This window comes from Leptonotus elevatus, chromosome 3 (genome assembly GCF_054856555.1).
Source record: "Leptonotus elevatus isolate MCC_2025b chromosome 3, RoL_Lele_1.0, whole genome shotgun sequence".
NCBI lineage: Eukaryota > Metazoa > Chordata > Actinopteri > Syngnathiformes > Syngnathidae > Leptonotus > Leptonotus elevatus.
This window is the reverse complement of record NC_141241.1, coordinates 10182240-10192042: the sequence shown is the minus strand read 5'-3', so window position 1 is coordinate 10192042 and position 9803 is coordinate 10182240. Positions and strand designations below refer to the sequence as shown.

The window sequence follows — 9803 nt, the reverse complement described above, 5'->3', positions numbered from 1 at the left end:
TACAGCAAAATTAGTCAAGTGATTGTTTCAAATACATAAGCATAAGCCAGGAGGAGAGGAGTAAGCAACCCTGGTCCTCGAGAGCAGTAGTTCTGCGTGTTTTAGATGTCAACACAGGTGATTCAAATGACCAGCTCGTCAGCAAGCTTTAGAGACGCCTGATAACGATGATCCTCACCAGTGTTGGAGGAGGGAGACATCTAAAACACACAGGACTGTGGCTTTCGAGGATCAGGGTTGCCTACCGTTGGCGAAAGTTAGAAAAGCTACTGCCACAGTCACTCGTGTTCTTTTAATCCCTGGCCTAATGTTATTTGGATTCTGGTTGTTTTTGTTGGGCCATGATTTCATATTGTTTCAGGGCTTTGTCACCATGGGGACGAGAAGTCGAGATGAATCCTGTGTGGCTGATGGTTAAGAGATGCGCAACTCGGAGAATATGTAAGTTGACTGAATGAATATTGCATGATTGTGATCGTGAATACGGTGATGAAGAGAAGGGCACATTTCACTTGCAGCCAGGCCAGTGCTGTGCACGTGGAGTTTGTAATGGCTCCTGTTGGTTTACACAGATGGATGGTTGTATTGGACAGTAGAGGCAATTTCTAAAAAAAGTCTAATGAGAAGTTTTGCCATTATGACTTGGCAGTTCCTTGTTTAACAGTTGGGTATTATGTTAAAAAAACGAGTCAACATGCCAAATCATTAGTCGAGATAGATGTTGATGCAGTGGTTAGCATGCTGCACTTAATCTTGCAACTTTAATTAAAATGTCAGTCGTATCTGCTTTTGCTCGTTTCTGAGATGGTAGCTTGCATAGAAAACATGTCTGTGAATAATGTTAACTCATTCACTTCCTTTGACGGCTATAGACGTCAAAAATTACTATTTCTATTAGTTTAACATTTTTCCCACTTTTGTTACAAGAGTATGAAAACCTAGATTTTTTTTTATTGTATTAGAACAGATATAAAATGTTTGATTAATCGTGAGTTAACTAGTGAAGTCATGCGATTAATTATGATTAAAAATGGTAATCGCCTGATGCCCCTAATAAAAAAAAGATTATAAAAAATTGGAGAGAAAAAAATTATTACATTTATTATTATTATTAATATTTTTTTTAAAGATTATTAAAAATTAGGGGTGTCAGGTGATTAAAATGTTTTATTGTAATTAATCGCATGACTTCACTAGTTTAGTCACGATTAATCACTCATTTTATATCTGTTCTAAATGTACCCCAAAAAATTGTTCTAGGTTTTCATACTGTTGTTAACAAAAGTGGAAAAAAATGTTAAACTAATAGAAATAGTTCAAATTAATTTATGACGTCTATAGTCGTCAATGGCAGTGAATGAGTTAATAATCCGTCAATAAGCATTCCCCTTATCTTTTTATCTTATTTATTTTATCTCAGGCCTTTCCCCCACCGTTTTATTAGCCAGGCGGCCCACCAGGATAAGCTCCTCCACCAAAATAATCATTTTAATTTGTGCGCACTGACTTCCCCCGTCAAAGAACGACAAATAGTAATTGCTGGATGGTTTTCCGCTCCGATGAACATGACGTGATTCAGTCATGTAATTCAGCATCCTCAAAATATATCCAAATTTCGTTCACTTTGTTATACTTTGTACAGAACTAGAACATAATTTGAAATTGACGGTGTAGATAATGTTTGTTTGGTTTGGTCTATAACTTGCATTTTTAAGGAAAGAGGGAGTCGATCGACATGCAGATCACGTACTTTTCCATGGAAATTGTCCGTTCTCTATCAGGCCAGTCAACAGGAGCGCCACTAATTTGGACCACTACTGGCGTTTTTTTCGCTAGTCTCTTTTTGGGCAAAATTGGAAACACAAGTCAGATCTCTTGCTCGCTTGTACTGTCCACACATAAAATGAGAACATTACTTTTAAAATACAAGCGCCAAATATTTTACATCTTATTCATGAACGCTGCCAGGGCTAGTTAGAGACTGAACGGGCTGGATGAGGCCCGCGGGCCGTACATTCCCCAGGTCTGCCCTAAAGCAAAGCAAGAACATGCTCGATACATTGTATATTTCTTCTGGCTAGTTTTTCACTGCCTTGGGCCCTTGCGAGTCGCTGGGATGAGGGCGTTGCTGGGGAAAAAATATGCTGGGTGAGCTTACTCGACCACCGATACCCTTGTGAGAGAGAGAGAGCATTTTTATCCTCGTGTTAGTTAAAATTTGTTTAAGAAGCCATGGCTTCTACCAGTCAGCCCTTCTTTCGGATGTCAATGTTGCAAATTATATGATGTGATCGATGTAACCTGTGATAATGTCTTTGAAAGGAAAAAATTAATAAAACAAAACAAAGAAAGCAGCTGTTTATACTTTCCTTCCTCTTACATTGATTGCATGTTATATAGTTAACTGTTTGATGTCAGGTTTTGACACAGATGATTAGCCATCCTTGTAAAAATTACCAGAATTATTCTGAGTTAGAATGTCTTTTTGGATGTGATACTGCAGTCATTTTTTCCCCGAGCCAGTCTAAATGAAAAAGCACTGCAGACAGAGAGAGGAGAATGAAATCTGCACCGAGGGCTGCTTTATCTCCAAGAGGTGGGCTTTAAAGCCCTAAAATGTATCCAATTACGAAGAGGTCTTTTTTTTTTTCTTTTTTTTTTCAGAACTGTGTGTAATTGTGTAACCCTCATTTTCCTGGCATGGGGGCTCCGACAGAGGCCTCTCATCTCCCCTAAGCCTCCTCTCTCTCAGGCACAACGCTGAAATGAGATCTCGTCTTAGCGGCGGAATTGCTGAAAGTATTGCAATGGACACAGAGAGAACAAAATCACCTTCTTACAGAGAAATCCCTCTGAAAAAGATGCTTGCACTCCCATATCACTGATGGCCTCTGAGCTGACGCGATAAAGTGAAGAGTTCTTTGTGATGTTTACTCATGGTTGCCTTCTGCACTCGAGAGGACGTTGGAAAGTGTTCATTTGACAGACATGATTGCTTCCGTGTGATTTCCTTTTAACTGGATACAAAGATATTACCTACAAGTATGTGGTGTTGTGTAAAAATCTTAAGCTGTTATTGGATTTGTTGTTTACTAGCACTATAATTACTTTGATACAGAGGGTTCAGGACTGGGACCAAAAATATAATAGTGAAAAATAACTTCTAATTGACATCCATTATGAATGCTGGGCTGTTTTACTTTGACTGTCGTTAGGTTATTAGTAGGGGTGTGAATTGCCTAGTACCTGGCGATTCGTATCACGATTCATAGGTCCCGATTCGATTCGATGCCGATTAATCCCGATGCAAATCTATAAATTGATTATTGCGATTTTTTTTTTTTTTTTTTTTACTCAAATTTAGAAAATACTAATCAGTAAACTTGTACATGTACACTGTAAAATTTGTATGAAAATGTATTTATTTATTTTTATTTATTTATCAATTCAGGCTTATAACTGAGCCACTGCATTTAACAAACAGGTTGCAGTCTGTTTCATGTTTGAACAGCACTGAAATAAAATATTATGGCTTAATGTTCCATTAATATAACATTCTTTCATGCTTAATGTGTGAATCCTAACCCTTTTTGTTTTGTTGAATATTCCCATAAAAAAACTGTTTAAATCGATTGATTCGGCCGCATATCGAATCGATTCGAGAATTGCGCGCTGTATAATCGCGATATATTGCCGAATCGATTTTTTCTAACACCCCTAGTTATTAGTTATTCACAAGACAAAGCTACGTCTTCTCTTAAACTTTTGCGCAATACTGTATGTATTTGATATGTAAAATCTAGAAAAGTTAAATAAAGCAGTGTGTATTTAGGTTCACCCCTCCCGACTGCCACGTGTCTGGTGTCTATCACAACTCGTAAGAATCAGCAGCAGCCTCTGTTAAGACACTCTTAATAGCTAAAGACATTCTTAATTGCTCATAAATGTTTTATAGGGGCACATCGCATGGCAGTTGTGGCTTTCTTGCCTCTTCTTTGGTGTGGCGCTTAGACACTGCTGAAAAGATGTCTGTTGTCCTGTGATATCAAGATGTCAATTATGCCAACTTTGTGGTTTAAGATGAAAACTGGCGTTTTTAACTCATTCACTGCCATTGACGACTATAGACGTCAAAATGTGAACTATTTCTATTAGTTTAACATTATTTTCATTCAATTTTTTAATGAAAACCTATAATTTTTTATTGGACATTTATAACAGATATCATGCGATTAATTAGGATTAAATGCCCCTTATTTTTAATATATATATATTTAAAATTAGGCCCGTCAGGCGATTAAAATTTGTAATTGTAATTAATCACATGACTTCGCTAGTTAACTAACGATTAATCACAAATTTTATATCTGTTCTAAATTTACAATATTTTTTCCCCTAGGTTTTCATACTCTTGTTAGCAAAAGTGGAAACAAATGTTAAACCAATATAAATGGTTCAAATGATTTTTTTACGTCTGTAGCCGTCAATGGCAGTGAATGAGTTAAACATTTGATGGGGTTTTTTGTTTGTTTTTAAGAAGACAAAAAAACCTAAATTCACCAAAAGCAACATTGTTGTTTGCTAATTATTTTGCTATTATTAATTCTGTCACACTGATTATGAGTAAAAGGTAAAGGTAGATAATTGCTTTGCAAGATCTCTGTGGTCATAATGCAAAATGAAAAAATAAAAAATGATGATTATGAAATCATAATGTTGCATTTTTTAAAACATGGCTGTTTTGTTTTGGCAAACTCAAAATGAGTTACTGGTTGTCTTTGAAGCAGATATATCAATAACATTCAGCCTCATGGTGCTTTACACAATGTTTCAATGTATTTGTAAATGTTAGACTTATAGTAGGACTCGAAAGTATATTTGTATTCAAGTTAATTTTGCAAACAATTATCGGCTTACTTATCAGTTATCGATATCGGCACTTTCTAAATGATTGGTTTATCGGTATCGGTTGAAAATAGCAATTTCTTCCCATGTCCGAGCTTGTTCTTACACTGAAAAGCACAGCAACTAATTTGTTAGTCAGTTTCTAGTTTTAATTTTCAGGATGCAAATTTATGAGTTTTACACATTCCCTATGAAAGTGTCAGCTGTGCACACACACAAAAACAACAACCAGTGTAAATCACATAATGCATTAAGATTCTGTAGGTGTGATTCATGTGAGGTCTAAATTGTTCGTAGCTTAATCCTAAAACGTGACTTCATGATGATTGGGAGGTTTCTGGGGACCTTGAGGAACAAGCGTGGAATTAATCTTCTGTTGCCACATTTCATCACTCTTTACTCTGGTTGGCTGGGAGCCATTTTACAACATTCTAATGATGCTCTGTTTGTACATAAAAGGCTGGACCCCAACTGTTTTTAGCTCACATGCTTAATATACCATTTATTTCATTATGCTTGAATGCATTTATTTATTTTCGGCTTCGTTTCTTTAAAAGTCATTTGAGGTAAGGCCTCACACAATGCCTCGCTCCTGGTGACACTTCCATATTCATAGCTGTTCTGTTATGCCATGTGATTTTAAGAGCTCCATGATAGTGTCGTCGCATTTCGGCATGACATTAATCTCAGCATATAAAAGAGTTGCGAATGTTTCTTGTATTTAAGCAATGCATGAATTTTTTTATTTTATTACATTCTTCTTTTATGACCTGACGACTAATTGACACTAATGCTTTAATTTTCAAAAACATTATAGATAATGGATGGATGGATCAATTCATGAAAATTTCCGTTTTTCATTAAGGGACATGGTAAGCGGAGTGCACCATGTTGTGGACTGCCCCCCCCCCCCAGTTTAGGGGAAAAAAAGAAGGGTATTGTGTGTGCGCGTGTTATTATTGTTATATATATATATTTTTTGTAAGTATTTTGTCGAAAAGAAAAATACTTACTTACTTACTTACTTAAAAGTAAGTCAGCATTTCATGTACAGAGGAGGCATACGTTAGAAGAGCTAATGTATGGCATCTTTCAGTAGACTTTTAAAGGGAAGTGAACACAACTTGGACCGTCACGGCTCACCTGTTTTCTGGGTTTGTTCATGTGATGTACGCAAGCCGAGTCCTTATGCACTGCCATGTCATTTTCAGGACATAGCAAGTGGCAAAATGGCTGCTCCCTTGAGATGGATAAAAACTAGTGGACTTTTCTGCTTAATTCATATTCCACAGACGCAATATTAATCGCAATGCAGTGTTTAGACTAGTGGGGATGCATAGAACATATTATTGTAAAGACCTTTTTGTCTTGTCTTCCACTTTAAGGGATGTTTTTACTAGGTCAGTGTCAGAGGTTCTGAACATCTCAGGGCCTCTGATCATCTTGTACAACCTTCTAATGTAAAGTCATCCAAGTTGCTTTCCTGAAGATATAAACTGTATCTCAGCCTCACGCTCAAGCTTTACCCTTTATGGCTAAAGAATGCTCAAATTGGTTGGTTAAGTATACAGTACAGGCCAACAGTTTGGACACACCTCATGCAATGCATTTTCTTTATTTTCTTGTGTATTATTGTATATTGTCACTCAAGGCATCAAAACTATGAACACATGAGTTATGTACTTAAAAAAGGTGAAATAATTGAAAACATATTTTATATTCTATTTTTTTTTCTTCCAAAATAGTCACTATTTGCTCTGATAATTTTTTTGCACACATTCTTGGCCTTCTCTTAATGAGCTTCAAGAGTAGTCACCTGAAATGGTTTTCCAACAGTATTAAAGGAGTTCCCATTGGTGAGAATGCCGATTGTGTGCGATGCAGTAATCTGAGCAAAAATATTTTGAATAAACTAGAATCTAAAACATGTTTTAGTCTTTTTTTTAGTCTTAGTTTTAGTCTTAGTTTTTTTGTAAAGTACTTAACTCCACATGTGTTCATTCTTAGTTGTGATGCCTTCAGTGAGAATCTACAATGTAAATAGTCACGAGAATAAAGCAAACATTCCCGCCATATTTTGTCTGATACTAGCAATACAACCTTTTGGATGCATGCACAAGCCCGTGCAGTTCCATCGCAATTACAATTAGGCCACGCTTCAGGGGACCAATCAGAGTGGACTTATGGCGAGCAATGTCATACATTGCAATGAGATCAGGCCTGAAGAGAAGAAGTGTTGGCTTCATGGCAAGTTTAAGTACGTGGATGAGGAGTCCTAGTGAATTCAGTTGCCGCCCGTGCATGGGCCAATAGACTATATATATGTATACAAGTATATGCGTGTATAAATATATACGGCAGTTGGGCAAGGCTCCAGGAATGCAGCTATATGCATAATCGGGCTTCAAGCAGCTTTGTAACCTGCGTATATCACAGGATTACAACCCGCCTATAAGTTCACATCAGGTTTATTCATCAGGTGCTGTGATGCGTGGCGTGATTTTCAGTGTCAGCACAACGTGTACAAAACAGTAAATCAGATAGGCGAGGTGTCTGTCTGTGTATGTGCGCTCGCGCTTGTGTGTGTGTGGAAAGAATGGTTATGCTGGGAAGCACTCGCTGACATTAAGTTGCAGAGGAATATGATTACAATTGATTAAATGCTTCTCTTTCCGACTTTGCTGCACATGGGTTTATGTTGTTTATTTAGACTTGATAGAGCATTTAAACTAGTAACATCACTCATAGAATGACCAAGAACCTCTGCAAAGTGTCTGTTCAGATATACAGTCTGTACAAAAGTATCGTAACTCAACGTACCGTAACTTCAATGTACCATACCGTACATACTTAAGGTATCCGTATCATAATGGAACATTTCAGAACACAACTTGTCGTAATGCAACTTATTGGACAACGTATCAAAACATAAGCTATCATAACACAACATATTGTAACGCAAAATAACAACACAAACAATGCAACAAAATAGTGTAACACAAGAGTGTAACAAAAGAATGTTATACCACATAGCTCATCAACACCTTCTTAACTCATTCAATGCCATTGACGGCTATGGATGTCAAAAATTAATTTTAACTATTTCTATTAGTTTAATTTTTCCCCCCACTTTTGTTAACAAGAGTAGGAAAACCTAGACTTTTTTATTGTACATTTAGAACACATACAATGTGTGATTAATTGTGAGTTAACTAGTGAAGTCATGCGATTAATATGATTACAAATTTTAATTGCCTGACGCCCCAAATTTTTAATAATGTTTTCTTCTTTTTTTTAAATATATATATATTCATTGCCATTGACGTCTATAGCCGTCAAAAATTTATTTGAACTATTTTTATTAGTTTAACATTTGTTTCCACTTTTGTTAACAAGAGTATGAAAACCTATCATTTTTTTATTATACATTTGGAACAGATATAGAATTTGTGATTAATCGTGAGTTAACTAGTGAAGTTATGCAATTAATTACAATTAAAAAAGTTAATCGCCTGTCGCCCCAAATTTTTTATAATCTTTTTTTTATTTTTTATGAATTCATGGCAGTGAATGAGTTAAAATAATCACCTAAGTCATTTTTTCAGATTTTTCAGGAAACACAAAAAATTGAGCCGTTTGCATCATGAGGAGATAATTTAGGCAAAAAACTAATAGTTTTGCAAAATAACTATATCGATGCAATGTAAGAGAACGGTGTAACACAGACCGTAGCGTAGCACATTGTAATGTAGCACAACGTAAGGTAACAATTCAACAACTAACCTAGCACTTCTACAAGAAAACAAGTGTTGCATTTCCATTTGTAGGCCTCCATAGGGTCGCTTTCAGGCCTCTTATTTAAATGCCACTACAAATGCTCACTGATACTGTTAACTTTCACAGTAAAATAGCTTTGTGCCAAGGACCTTTGTTGAATGATAGTGCCAATTAAATTATTTAGCATCTCAATAGAGTGTCCAAAAGTACATTAACAGATGGAGGCCCGCAGTGAGGCTGATAATATTCTCATACTGCAGGGTTCACTGGCTTCATCTAACATTTACTCATGCACCATTGAGTGAAATTAGCCGGCGCTACACGGCCGACTCAGTGCAGGCAGGAGCTGCTCTCCAATAAGTCGATGGGAGGTATTGTATTACACGCTCGCAATGATGAGCGGCGCACACCAAAAAGGACGAGACGGCCTAAAATGCCGCATACCTCGGAGGATTGCTTGGGAATCTGAAGGATAACACGGCAAACCAAAAAATAACAGTGACGTGGACAGGGAGGATTCCGAGTTACAATGGTAATGCTACTTCCTATTTGAGTTGTACCAGGCTGGACTCCACTGGAAGACTGTGATCCATGCTGAAGCTTAATTGAATCCTTAATTATTCAATTGATGAAATCAAATGAAGCATGAAGAGGGTTTTTAATAAAACCTGTTATCCTAAACAAGAGTAGGAAAACCTATAATTTTTTATTGTACATTTAGAACAGATATAAAATTTGTGATTAATTGTGAGTTAACTGGTGAAGTCATGCGATTAATTATGATTACAAATTGTAATCGCCTGATGCCCCAAATTTTTAATAATGTTCTCTTCTTTTTTTTATTTTTATTAATTCATTGCCATTGACGTCTATAGACGTCAAAAATTCATTTGAACTATATTTATTAGTTTCCACTTTTGTTAACAAGTGTATGAAAACCTAGAATTTTTTTATTGTACATTTGGAACAGCTATAGAATTTGTGATTAATCGTGAGTTAACTAGTGAAGTCATGCGATTAATTACAATTAAAAAATATTAATCGCCTGTCGCCCTTAATTTTTAATAATCTTTTTTTTTTTTTATGAATTCATGGCAGTGAATGAGTTAAAATAATCGCCT

General features: G+C 36.2%; 1 long non-coding RNA gene across 2 annotated transcripts in view; it reads left to right on the top strand.

Moving 5' to 3' along the window:
• Positions 1-9803, top strand: part of LOC147176898 (uncharacterized) — a 58127-nt gene that overhangs the window by 1316 nt on the left and 47008 nt on the right. For both annotated transcript variants that reach the window (XR_015094315.1, XR_015094316.1), the window contains exon 2: positions 362-441. This is a non-coding gene — a long non-coding RNA (uncharacterized LOC147176898). The remainder of the gene's footprint in view (positions 1-361; positions 442-9803) is intronic.